Consider the following 15,068-nt stretch of genomic DNA (forward strand, 5'->3'; position numbering starts at 1 on the left):
AGTAATTTACCCTACTGTCAGAGTCCGTTTAATTATAGAGGTAGGGTGGCACCTTTATAAAGATTAAGCATAGATTTAAGGTAGTAGTAGATATATTAAATTAGTTCCAATATTGGTAAGAATAAAGAAATAAGTAAATTATTTCATTTTTTATAGAGATTTTTGTAGGAGGGGGTAGTTTATTTGTATATTATGGTTATTTTATGAAAAATATTAATTCTAAAAGTATAAAAAAATAACAATAGAATAAAAAGTAACCTGTTGATGGTAGTTATTAGCTTTGTGTTTGTATGAATTTTAAAAAAATATATTTTATTGTTTTATAAAAAAGCAAATGATTGTATAACTTTTATAATCAAGATAAAAATTTTGTTAGACTATCATAAATTTTGATGTGACTATTATGAAAATGCTTAATTGATGTACAACTAGAGACGTAACAGTCACCCCCACCCTGCACACGGGGCAAGACAGTTTTTTTGGTCTCCATTTATGTGGAGAGACCAGAATGTGCCGGTTTGTATTAGTAGGGATGGGGAATTAGATTCTCGCGATACCCCTCTATTGATTAGATATTATACTCAGTTATAATAAATAATAAGTGAAAATTATAGAGATCTTTCAAAATTCGATTATTATATCTTATTAACGGTACAATTGATTCGATATGCACTATTTTTTCGTTGCCTTTTAAGAAATTAAACTAGATTACCTACCTTACTCATTAATATCCGAAAATAAGAAACGCGTTATTTTAAAATAATGATTTTCGTTAGCTTGAAAATAATTGCTATAGCAGATATTAATTAGCTTTTCCCAGATAGTTAAAAGAAGGATATAAAAATATAATATTATGATTGAAAAATATCGTTATAACAAAATGTATAAATATCTAAAATTTATAATTATTATATTACAGATACGATACATTTTCTACCTATTTTTTATTTATTTTTTTAAATATTTATTATAATTTTGATCAAATAAATAGGAGAGTTTAGCATGTATATATACGTTACTTAAAAATGTATTTTATTTTATATATACACCTTACTTCAAATATAGTAACAAATGACGTTATACCCGAAAAGTTATTCTGAATAAATGACTTTTGTTAATTTACAACACTTATTTAAACAATAAGTTAGGATATTGAAGGATCTTTCATAATATTCAATAAGATAAATATAAGTGGTGAATGGCTGTGATAATTAAATATATACACTGTTATGTTAATCAGTAATAATTATTTGGGGTGCTACATCTTTCAGTGGAAGTGTGTAACTCAGTTAGGGCTAAAGTAATTTTTCTAGAAGGTCTAAAATTTTTTAGGGGGTGATGATCGTAAAATTAGTCATAAATCGGAATGGGATCATTGAGACATTTGTTGCAAAGAATGGTTGCACAGTACCCACATTGAAAATGCATATTTCCAATAATGATACATCGAAAATTTAATCCTTTGAAATATAATCACTTTACATATAGGAATAAAAATTTAATTTAAAAAAATATAAGTGTATCGCCGCTGATGGCACTATATTTAATACATAATTAAAACAGTTTTTATATATTTTTTTCATTTCAATTAAGTAAATAAAACTAATATATTATTTTATAACAAATGAAAAGCATATAACTATTTTTTCTAAGACAAAATTAATAAAGGCGATAAGTATAAAATAATAATTAAAGGAAAAGAAAAGGTTAAAAAAATAGATATCTAAAAAAGAAACTAGGAAGGAGAAGTAAAGAAATATAAGGAGGCATGGAAGATTATTCGATAGAAAAACCTTTTATTTCTTTTCAAATAGCCGCTGAAAAAAAGTAAAAGTTATGTTATAATTTAAAAAATTAAACATTTAAAACAAAGGGATGAAAAGTTCAAGCTCTCGTCCACATAAATATAAGTAATTAAATGCAATAAAAACCCATTTCCATTTTAATATATTAAAGGAATTTCGCGTCGTTTCCGATATATATTGTATCCCTAAGCAAGTAACAACTTGGTTAACTTATGTAGAAAAAGACGCAACTTCCTAGATCTACAGATTAAGTAATATATGCAACAGGGTTGGGCTAATTTTCAGAAAATTGTATTCGGATACAGATACTTTATAAAATTTTGTATTTAAGATACAAGATACTTTAGAAAAATTTCAATAAGATACAAGATACTTGTATTTTTTAAAAAAAAGTATCTAAGATGCAAGATACTTTTTTAAAAAACTTTTAATAGTCAAAATCAAAATGTATAAAGCTTTATTTTCTTATCTATAATATAAATTTATAAAAAAATATTTAAAATAAATTGTAGAAAATAACAAATTTATTATAAAAGATAATGCGATATTCCATTTAATAATTATATAATTAGTAAATAATAATAAATCAGCATTATTTTTTAATATTATTAATTTTTCGTTCACTCTTTGACGATTTGGTCTATTAACCATATTAGCAAAGCTTAATAATCTTTCAACGGGGGCTGAGGAGGGTAATATTGTGTTATATTTAATAAATATTTCTTTTATATATTTATAACTATTTAACATATTTATACTCCGCCTGTCATCTTTCATATAATTTAGGACCTCTATTTCAATTTCATTTATTGAATTATTAGAATTGGATGTGGTACTTTTAAGGCAAAAGTAATCATCATCTTCATCAATTGAAGATTTTGTTGAAGTATTAATTTCAATATTATTTTTAAAAACAATCTTCATGTAATAACAAATCCTGAAGGTATTTTTTTCCCTTTTCACCATCAATCCAACGATTTTTAAAACAGGGATGAGAAATAGTTGCCAAAAAGGTACTTTTAAAATTGTTATCAAAATCATATATATTTTTAAATCTTTTATTTAAATAATTTTCTATGGCAACAGCTAATGGTTTGCAAAATTGTAGATTGGTTTGAATTAAATTTGTAATTTTTTTTAACGACATTTAAAATTGGAGCTGATTCTCCATAATAGCAGTTGGTTTCACTCTGTATTTTGTCAATCGCTATAGCCAATGGGGCCATTATATTGCAATATTCTTCTAAATATTGAATTTCAATATCTCTTAATTTAGGAAATTCTAATTTTTGACATAATTTAGGAAGTTCGCCTTTAAATTTTAATAAACTATGAAGACTATCATACAAACTATTCCATCTAGTGCAGCAAGGTGTAACTAATTGTTTTCCTAAAACTGCTTTGATAAGTTCTGCAGTTTTAGGCTTATTATATGCATTCCATAGCTTAGTACATTTAGCTATTGCAGATGAATTTTAGAAATGTTAGGAGAATCCTTAATAGCTCTCTCGACATCTGTTGTGGCAATTAGACTTATCGTATGGCACAAACAACGAATGTGTTGAGGCAATGTTATTGAAGCTTCTTTAGACCCTTAAATAAACAAATAAATAATTTTATTTGAATAAAAAATTTTACTAAATTTACAATATCTGTTATATTATAGGAATTAATAAATTAAAATATTGGTTATTGAATATTTTAATTTTTATATTGCATACATTCATTATATTTTTATTTGGTTTAGGAATTCAAATTCAACTTGTATTACTTTTTATGAATTATAATTTATCTTTTCAATTCAACTTTTTATTTTTGTAATTCAACTTATATTACTTATTATTTTTCGTAACCTTACTTTTTGTTTTTATATATATTCTAATTTATATTTTAGAAAATGTATATATACCTTAAGAAAAGAAAAAGAAGTTAGTTAATAAAATATATTTTTACTGACTCGCACCTCGCGCCATATCGTTTGAATCCTTATTCTTTTCATGGTGCCCTGGCTCTGGGTGGTGGACTAGAAAAAGATGACTACCTAATCTACTGAGATGACTATCTAACCTATGGAGACTGCTTAACCTATGGAGATGACTATCTTATCTATTGTGACTGCCTAATCTACTGAGATGACTATCTAACCTATGGAGACTGCTTAACCTATGGAGATGACTACCTATTATGACTACCTTATCTATTGTGACTGCCTAATCTATTGATATGACCAATGCCAAATCTACTGAGATGACTATCTAACCTATGGAGACTGCTTAACCTATGGAGATGACTACCTATTATGACTACCTTATCTATTGTGACTGCCTAATCTATTGATATGACCAATGCCTAATCTACTGAGATGGCTATCTAATCTATGGAGATGACCAAGAATCAAACCTTAGCACGTTCTTTCATGCAAAAAGCTTCTTTCTTCATGGTGTCCTGGCTCTGGATGTTGGACTGGAATATGATAACCAGCACCTAACCTAATATGACAACCTAGAAAGAACTGATATGGAAGTTGAACGATAGGTTATGAATTCTATTTTGTGAGACCAATGATGATTACTTATTATTCTAATCCACGTAAGAAGAAAAGTTATTAAAAATTAAGATTTTATGCCAGGATAAAGGCATGTTATAAATTTTTAAAATCACTAAAATATAAAATCATAATGGATATATATGAACACACAAAATCCCTTTAAAAAATTATTTATAATTTCTTAGTGAAATATTGATACTAAAATGTAAAATCATAATGGATATAGACCACACAAAAAGCCTTTAAAAAATTATTTACTTAAATTCTTATTGATATTTTTTGATTTCTTGTATGATGACCAATTGTTGTAAACCTAAAGATGAATTCTTTGATATAAAACATATGTAAATAACTCTTATAAGTAATACTTAATATGATAAAAATGTTTTTGAAATAAAGCTTTTGAAGATAAGTGGTTATGTTACATCTTCATTTTAGATAAATATTTAAATGATGTAAATTTTTTATTTAAAGAGAGGGAAATGTGAATAATATTTTATTTGCATATTTTAACCTCGGAGATTGAATATAAATAAAAATAAATTAAATACTAAAACGCAAAAATTAATTAAACACTAAAACGCGAAAAAATAAAAGTCATTAAAACGCGAAAATTTAAAACGCTAAAAATATAACAATCTTATTGATTTATCATTCTTCACTTATTTTTATATTTTGATGAACTATTATTTCTTATTATTCGCAACTTACTGATGATAATAATGATTTTGAAAAATGATAATAATATCAACGACACGATTTGTAAAACATTCGATATGGATATCAAGCTCACGATTTAAACAAAAACGAACAAACAACGATTTGGACAAGCCAACGATTAGTGACTTATGCAACATTGACAACCAAAACGATAAACCACTTGAACAACAAACTCTTAGATGAAATTATGGGAAGGCTTGTAGAAGAGGGAGAATGTTATATTATAGGAATTAATAAATTAAAATATTGGTTATTGAATAGTATTTTAATTTTTATATTGCATACATTCATTATATTTTTATTTGGTTTAGGAATTCAAATTCAACTTGTATTACTTTTTATGAATTCAAATTTATTTTTTCAATTCAACTTTTTATTTTTGTAATTCAACTTTAATTACTTATTATTTTTCGTGACCTTACTTTTTGTTTTTATATATATTCTAATTTATATTTTAGAAAATGTATATATACCTTAAGAAAAGAAAAAGAAGTTAGTTAATAAAATATATTTTTACTGACTCGCACCTCGCGCCATATCGTTAGTCTCCTTATTCTTTTCAATATCATAATAAATTTTAAAGATAAATTAAATAATACTTTCAATGATTTCGAATTCTATACATTCATCATTATTGATGTCTAAGTCATTCTCTACAGCTTCCATAGAAATCCAAACTCCTTGAAAGCTTTCTTAAAGTTAGAGCCGTTATCTGTAACAGTTGCTATAACTTTTTCGTCAATACCAAAGTCACGATGAATTTCTTTATTATGATCATCTTGAAGTACTTCAAAAAATTTGCCATTAAGTATGCTTAGTTTAAATTTATTGTTATAATTTTCGGTTGAAGAATCATCTGAAGACGAAGATAAACATATTATTCTATTTTCTTAAATTTTGATTAAATTTTTCATTTAAATCTTAAAACAATATCATTTTAAATTTTAATACTATTTAAATTAACCAATATAAATTTTTTTAAAGTATCTGAATCTTTTTGAATACAAAGTTGGTTAAGATACAAATACTTTTAAATAATATGTATCTTAGATACTGGATACAAGATACTTTCCAAAATTTTAAAAAAGATACAAGATACAAATATCCGCGATACTGCCCAACCCTGATGTGCAATCACTTAATAGGACATAGACGCTACTCGAAAATAATTTTTTTTTTGTAATATATGGATAAATTACCACTACATCTAATATTTTATTAAAAACATATATAAATCGATAACGTTTAGCCCAATATACATCATTACCCTGTTTAGTGATTTTCAAAATGAATTTTTTATTCCTCATACATTTTGTCCAATAATATGGAATATCCATAGACTTCTTGTTAATTTTTCTAGTAATTATAGATAGGGGTAAAATTCTAATAACTCTATTAATATTGTATAGAACGATATGCCTAACATCTTAAATTTATTATTTAATATTAATTAGATATATTGCAAATTATTCTACCTTTTTATTCTATCAAACGAACTGAACCATCAGGTCGACTTAATGTACAAATTGGGTAATAATCAATTTTTAGCACACTCTTAGGACGGGGCGAATTTATAAAACTCTGACTCGCTTTCGGAGTTGAAGAAAATTGCTCATTTAGCAATATTCGGTTCAATACATTGAGTTGTTGAACATTTTTTAAACATTTAATCAAAATTTTCTAAAAAATATATGACAATTTAAATGAAACTTATTCTCAATTTTTCGACTTAAACAAGATGGAAATTGAATTAAAGATAATTCGGGACGATGAATATAGAAGGAAAAAAATGTCAATGAAATACTTATTTAATATATATGCCGATTCGATGAGAAACATTTTTTAAATATTATGCAGATTTATCCTATGGTTACAAAAGCAAATGAGTACGGGGATCTTATCAAAATTATTGTAGAAATAGATGGAATCAAAATCGATTATCTTATCAATCATTGATTTCAATTTAAAAATATTTAAAATCTAGCAATAACTTTTATAATTTATTACCTGATCCTTTTACTCAAAAACAAAGACGAATTCCAATTTTTTTAAATTTTGTATGGTTTGATTAATAAAAATAAAAAATATTTAACTGTTTCCTTTGTAGTAAAAACTATAACACAACTGTAATAATATTTTAGGAATACTGGTAATTTAGTAACAAGCACTTACTGTATCTCAATCATAGTTAGTGCATATTCCCTTCGAACTTTACAAAACGCGTTGTATTTTTGTATTTCCCGCCATGAATTTGCGCTAACTGTAAATGAATAACTGTAAATGAAGTTTTACTCACATTCAGTTAGCACGTTTTCGCGGCGAAAAATATACTATATTTTTGTATATTTCTATATACCTCGCTGCGAATTTGCGCTAACTGTGAATGCATGTTGACCCAGTATTCACAGTTAAAGCGAATTACTACTTGATCGCTCGCAAGTAATAGTATTTACAGTTATCGCAAATTAATATCACAATTTTGCGATGAACTAACAGCCGATTGATTTGCAATGAATTTCATTGAAATTATAAATTTGTCGTTAGCCCAAATTCATTTTTTCCATCTGGCAACTTATTCTATAACTACAAGCATTATGTCTCTATAGTATTACAAGGTTTTTAAAATTTTATATTTTAATATGTACCAATTTAATATTGTATGATGAATTTCAATTTGAAATCAGTTTTTTTCTGCATTTAAAATATATGAAGTACAATTTTAAAAATAAAATGATTTATTCAATTTTTTATAACTTCCTACATTTCAACTTTTGCAATAGATCCTGTGTAACAATTTTGGAACACTCACTCAACAACAGAGTTGGGCAGTACCGCGAATACTTGTATCTAAGATACAAGATCCTTTTGTATCTTGTACTCAGTATCTTATTGACATTTTTAATAAGATATGTATCTGTATCTAAGATCCTTTATTTTGAAAAAAATCTTTTATCTTTTTCATTTTCTTTAAAAAGATACATATACAGATTCTTTTTAATATTCATGTTTAAAACATTTACATATCACATAATGTAACTTTATTTTCTTCGTAAAATCTTGTATTATTTTCTTTATTTTTTCCTGCTATATTTTAAATATTACGATAACCAAAATTAGTTGGAAATTTTACAGATCCCAAAGATAGATATAAAAAATAGCAGCACCAAAACTAATAAGTAAAGGTTATATTTTATATGTAATATTTTTTAATTTGTAGAATGTTTAACATTATAGTAGTGACAATTAAATTATGGAGATAAGTTCTCCTGAGTCAAATCTGAATTTTGAAATTCTAGATGGAAAATTTTATAAAAGGAAAGGGTGCAAGCCGAATGTCAAAATTACACAAGTAAAAAGTTATTAAAGATTGAACATACTCCTCACAAGCTTTGTTAAACATATTAAAGTATAATATACATTTTTATTGTATAATTATTAACATAATATTACCTATAATACTTAAGTCCTTCTTAGATAATTGTTATTAAAATTTTTTATAGAAGATAGTTGATTATCAAATTAAAATCATTTTGGATATATATTTTTTTAGGGGTGTACCGATCAGCGTCTACATGAGCGGGAGGGGTAAAAACAGTTTGCATCCTATTTTTTTGAGAGGGTTAAGCTGCTTTAATGGGGGTAGGATAAATTTTTTGGCGGGATATCTATTAAATTTTCAGATGAAATAGGACAAAATTTAATGCTGTAAAAATTAATACTATTATTATAGTATTATTATAATACAATTCATCGACCAAATCTATATATTGCAAACAATCATACACATTGTTTTCTAAATAAACTATCCTTTTAAATGTAATTTAAAAGGTTTAGATATTTCAGCAATTATAATGCAATAATAATTTATTCATTGTAAATAATGGAGGTTTTAATTGAATTTATTATCTAAAAAAAAATTCTTTATTATCTAAAAAAGAAATTTTTATTATCTAAAAAATAATATCTTTATATTCACAAAATATCGATAGTTGGTAAAGATAGATTAATTTAAGTTATCCTTTATAAATTCTTTGAAAAGAGTATCAATAAATAAATAGGTGAAAATAATATAGGGGGGGTCGGCAAAGGTTTTTAAAGGGGTTTTGCATCCAGTGAAAATCCTGTCATGTAGACGCTGGTACCTAGACTACTTTTTAGAGGTCGATCTGATCCGATATTCCCGATATTAAATTGATATCGGCCGATTACCGATCCGATATCATATCTAATTTTGTATTCTGTAAAGATAACAATGGTTTTAATTTTTAATATATTTTTATTAGTATACATCTATAATTTAACTGTACCATAACTTATGTCATATAAATATATTTATAATGATCAGTTATAGTTTATATTCAATTCAATTACAATTCTAAAAGTATATAAAATATTTTTATTGTTAAATCACTTTTATATAATAAGTAATAACATTAATCTATATACATATTAAGTAATAAACAATTATATTATGAAATTTGAAATAAATATTTAAAATAATATTTCTTTAAATTAATTCAATTAAAAATATTTTCCATTTTTATAAATTATTTTGATATATTATTATTTAATATAATAACAAAAGTATAAAAATTAAATGGAAACAAAAATGAAAAAGGGACGTAAGCGTTGTCTATGATAGCTCTTTGGCTAGAAGGCTACCATAGAAACTGATATAATTTGCTTTGTGAATCGCTATGGATAATCGTTGACGAAGAAAAAAACCCTCTCGGGGTTCTTCTGAGAGTTTGCTGATTTGTGATCCTAATTTTTTGAAAAATGCTAAGGCGAGTTTGCCGAAGGTGCCAAGAGTGGTTGATATGATTGGGATGAAGCAATGATCGTTTATTATTTCTGTGTATTTAGAAATTTTAAGTTGTTCCTTCTGGTCAAGGATGTTGATGGCGTGGTTGGATGGGGCCAAGGGGTCAATACAGGAATAGTCCCATACCAAAAGTTGGCCTCTCCTAAATGGGATTTGGGAGATCCCATCAGGACGTTTACCGTCAGATCTAAAAAGACCCTGTGGTTCTAACGTGGAAGGAATTTGGGCGGATTTCAGAGCATGTTGGATGATTGTATTACATTGCTTGTGTCTGATGAATTGACCATTGCAGGAGCGACAATGTAAACTATGTCTACCCTTCGAGTCAACTGGCGAGTTGCACCCTGAGCAGATGTGGGAGTGAGTGATGGAACAATTTAGACGAATGCCGATGGCATGGGTAAATTCATTGTTGGATAGTTGAAGCTGAAGATTGGTAGATGGGATGGCCTCAAGAAACTCATGTCCCGTACCATTGAGCAAGGAAGAGAATAGGGTGCGGTCGGTAGATTGCATGCTAGATAAGAGAGTTTCAACGCAGCGAGCAACCACTGGTGCATCCCAGTCTTTCTGTTTATGGGTTGTGGGGGGATGAGAATCAGCATTGATCCTTGTTTTCCAAATATCCATAGCAACGATTAAGGAAAGGTCTTCTTTAGAATTATGGGCGGTGGTTATTGGCTTTGTCAAGAGACTACTCGATAAGTAGTTGTTGCTAAGTCAAGTGGAGATCTGATGCCGAGACCACCAAATTTGGTTGGAAGAGTTGCTTGGGCCCAAGCAGTTTCGTTGAATCTGATATTTACTATTTTTTCGGTTAAGTCCTTTATTCCTTTTTCGTAAGTTTGGAGAGGAATAGGATATTTAAAAATTGGAGTTGACCGAAGTGCGTAAAGAATCCTTGGTATAAAAAAGAAATTTTTTAGCAAAAAAAGGACTTGTGTGATGGAAGAAGTGTAAAGATGTCCTCCAGTTTAAGGAGTATGTCAAGTGAGGAATGAAGAAAGGTGCTTATTGCCTCGTGTCCTCCAACAGGCGATCCTAGATGTGTTAATTCAACGCTTGATGTGAATTTGAAATCGTGAGTGTTGGGAGCATTAGAATTTAAAAGTGAGAATTCAGATTTGCTCTGGTTAAGCGAAAGTCCAATGGCTGTGCCCATTTCTTTAATTATGGTGACTGCTTTGGCAATTTCACTACTGGGACCACTCAAGATTCCATCATCAATATACCAAGCGTGGAGCGATAGAGTACATGAAGAGTTTATTGATTTTATCATGTCATTGATTCCAAGACTAAAGAGAAGGGATCCGAGAGGGTCACCTTGTTGGATACCCTCAACAGAAAGTATCTTTTCTTTGTTGAATTGTAAGATTGTTGGTGATTGGTAGCAAGAGAAAAGAAATTTGGTATAAGCTGGGAAATGGAAGCAAGTTGAATGTAGGAACGTGTTGCGCGAAAGAGTGTTGTAGGCGTTAGAGAAGTCAATTTTTACTAGGGATTCGTTTTTTGGGTTATTTTCAAGGTGAATTCTTGTTAAGTGCACAGCAGCTTCACACCCACCAGGTATCCCTACACCAAGTTGATAGGGGCTTAGAATGTGTGCGGCATCGTGTTTGATTCTAGATGCGATTAATTTAGCGACCAATCTACGGTAAGTTGAACCAATGGCGATGGGCCGAATGTCCTTGTTTGGTTTTTGGAGTGCGATGAGTCTGGCACCGAATAGTAAGGGGGTAATAAAGCTGGGTACGTCTCCATTTAGGATTTTGTTGACTAAGTTTGTGATTTTAGTGAGAATTGAAACCTGTGTACAGATCACAGGAGAGGTAATGTCCTGTAAAAAAATTGGTCTAATCCCATCTAGACCATGAGCCGAATCCCGATGAAAAGATAGGATTGCTTTCCTTACTTCTTCCTGTGTGAAATCTGCTGCACAATGGGAGAAGGGTTGGGGCAATATTGGCATAAATGTTGTTGTGGGATGCTTTGATCGAAGCTTAATTAAGGTTTCTAAATTGGATTCCGCCAGAGTGTCATTGGTTGAAATGAGTTTGAGGGCCCCATTGATATTAAGACTGTCAATTTTCTTCGAAATCAATGAGGCTTTTTGTTGAAGTGGGGTTATTTTTTTTTTGTTTATGGGATGTCTGAAGATTTGGGACTCATGAAGATGAGTGTTGATGTTTAAACAGGCATCTTTTATTTGTTGAGTTAATGATTTTTGGAGTGATATGTTAGGTATTTTGAAAGTATTGTACCCAAAGTTTAAAAATTTTAACCATTCTTCTTCTTTGTTAAAATTTTGCAAAAGAGAAGATATGCAGTTGCTGAGAGATTTAGCTACTTGTATTCTCGCTCCTTTGGGTATTCTCGTTATGATACTTGGTTTTGTGGAGTTAAGAAAATTATCTGAGAATGAGGCACCAATTACTTGGTTTAAGGGAGAATCTATGAGAGGGGGGGGAAGCGAGTAAGTGATCTGAGAAAGAGGCGTGTGTTTTGAATGCGGACACCTGTTAGAGATTGGTCCATGAACAAAAAATTCTCCATCATTTGTTAGATGTATTGGTTTCATGCAGGATGGGCAGATTCTGCGTTCGTGGGGAATGGCCATAGGTATAAAAAATAAAAAAAAATGCTGCCAATAATAAAGCAAAAGCACCTGTGAGAGGTCTGTTGATTGATGTGCAAAAATAGCAAAGGAATGATGAATGTGTATGTCAGAAAAATCGAGCAACGAGCGAGAAAGATGCTCAATATGAGAGGTTTCAAATAAAAAAAGGATTAATTATAGGGAAGATTTCTTTTCAGAAATACCAATATTTCCGATTTATCAGAGGTCAGCTTGCGGCGATAGTAACTGTCAATATCACCAGCTTCACTAAAAACAGATTTTATAGTGATTATCGCACACTTTTATAAACAGAATGCGCAAAAAAATAACAATATGATAGAATGTTTATAAATAATTATTATTACTAAAAAAATATACATGAAAATGGATTTCGATTTTATTTATAAAAATAGGTGATTTTAGATATAACTATTTTTTTTTCATTTTATAACATTTTATTTTTGTTAAATAAGCCCTTTTTATATCGGATCAAATTTTGTAATATTGACCTATAACCGTTATTTTAAAAATCGGCCCGATCCGATCTGACAAAAAATATCGGCACATCCCAAATATATTTTAAATTTAATTATAGCAAGTTCTAGGAAATATTTAAGCTACAATTGATATATAATATTGGATAATTTTAAAAGGCTATTAATAAGATAATTATAATAAGGTAGAATTTAACTTTATTAGTTACTTTTATTTATTTATGATATAAATAAAATTACATTACAGTATTTATTTACAAAATTTAATAAATTTAAAATGCATTAAAGAAAATTGCTATGTAATTAACAATTAAATAATATAATGACATAATTTTCATATTTTTTATATATAACAAGAAATATATAAAAAAAATATGAAAAAAGATTTAAATGATATTTATATACTATCTATATATGATATTACAATTGCAAGAATTAATAAGTCATATTAGAAAATAAATAAAAAATACATAAATATCACAAACAAGTAATGATAAATACTTATTAAAGATAATGAATAAAATAAAACTAGAATTTTTTTTAGAGATGCCATTTATCCATATACTCCGAATATAAGCTATATTTAAAACAACACAGAAAATAACCTGCAAATTCTAATAAATCATTTGATTTAATTTTTTTCTTATTTGCACATTTTTAACTCCCATTAAATATACTACTCTCCCTGTTTAAGCTATTAATGTGCAAATATTAATATTATTAATCCCTGGTTATTATAATTAATTCATCAATAAATATTTTATTGATTATTGCAAATATTCATTCTTATATGTGTATGCTATGTTCTTCACAAATAAATAATAAAAACTGTATTTTATAAACTATTCTAATTTAATTGGTAATGATAATTTAAAAGTATCTTGTATTTAAGATACTCTAATTTAGTAAAGGATACAAGTATCTTTTATCTTGTATCTTTTTTGAAAAAGATACTAGTATCTGTATCTAAAATTCATTTTTTTTAAAAGAATCTGTATCTGTATCTAGATTCTTTTTCCGGAGGACCTGCCCAACTTTGCTCAACAATGGTTATTAACTATATAAATATCTATTTTTTAGAAACCTTCAGCATTCATTACATTCAATTTATTTATACTACTAACATCAACTGGGTATAAAGTTATTTGCTCAGTATTCTTTACTAACAGAATCTATACACTTATCATAGTTATATAAGGATTTAAAATTAAAATCAGCCCTTCCCCTAAATAAAGTAATTAATATATATGCAATTTATGGGTTTGGGCTGTTTTCTTTGGCCAACCCCTTCTTTATTCAGTCCACAGATATTTAAGTAATAGTCCTAGGACTATTACGCGTACAAATACGTGCTAGTTGCCCACAAACTTGTGAAAAGGTTCTCACTTTTTCCCCAATATTAAATATCCAGTAAATAAATTTTAAGAAAGCTTAGCTCTATTGCTTGTCAACACTAGAGTAGATGGCTTAGCACTGAAATCACGTAACACGTAATTTAATATGTCATATAAATAAGAAGCTGCTAATAAACAAAAATATAAACCATCAAAATAATATGTAATACATATAATATAATTAAAATATTTTAAAAAATACATGGATTTATAGAGTAATTTTGAAAGCCAATCTGATAATCAATGACATATTGTTATATGTCATGATGATAATAGAGTTTTAGCTTACTCCAAAATGTATAAATAATAAAGAAAAACAATAAAATGAGTTTATGTCTTATTTATACAATATTCATATATTATAAAGGTTTCTATACTACATTCGAATATATTTTCACTTTTATAAATTAAATTTTACCTTGTCTTTTATATGTATGATTATATATTTTTTAAATTGTTGTAATATTTTTGACAGTGGCGTCGCTGGGGGGGGGGGCGCAGGGGCTCGAGCCTCCTAGAAAATTTGAATAGCCCCATAGAGCAAAATAAATTTTTTTAATGGAATCTTAACCCCTTGAGCTAAAAATAATCTTTTTTGATTGCCCCCCCCCAAGATTTCTTTAATATTCTATTAAGTAAAATATTGATTTAATTTTATTATTTAA

Source organism: Gordionus sp. m RMFG-2023, chromosome 2 (genome assembly GCF_954871325.1).
Source record: "Gordionus sp. m RMFG-2023 chromosome 2, tfGorSpeb1-WG-v2, whole genome shotgun sequence".
Classification (NCBI taxonomy): domain Eukaryota; kingdom Metazoa; phylum Nematomorpha; class Gordioida; order Chordodea; family Parachordodidae; genus Gordionus; species Gordionus sp. m RMFG-2023.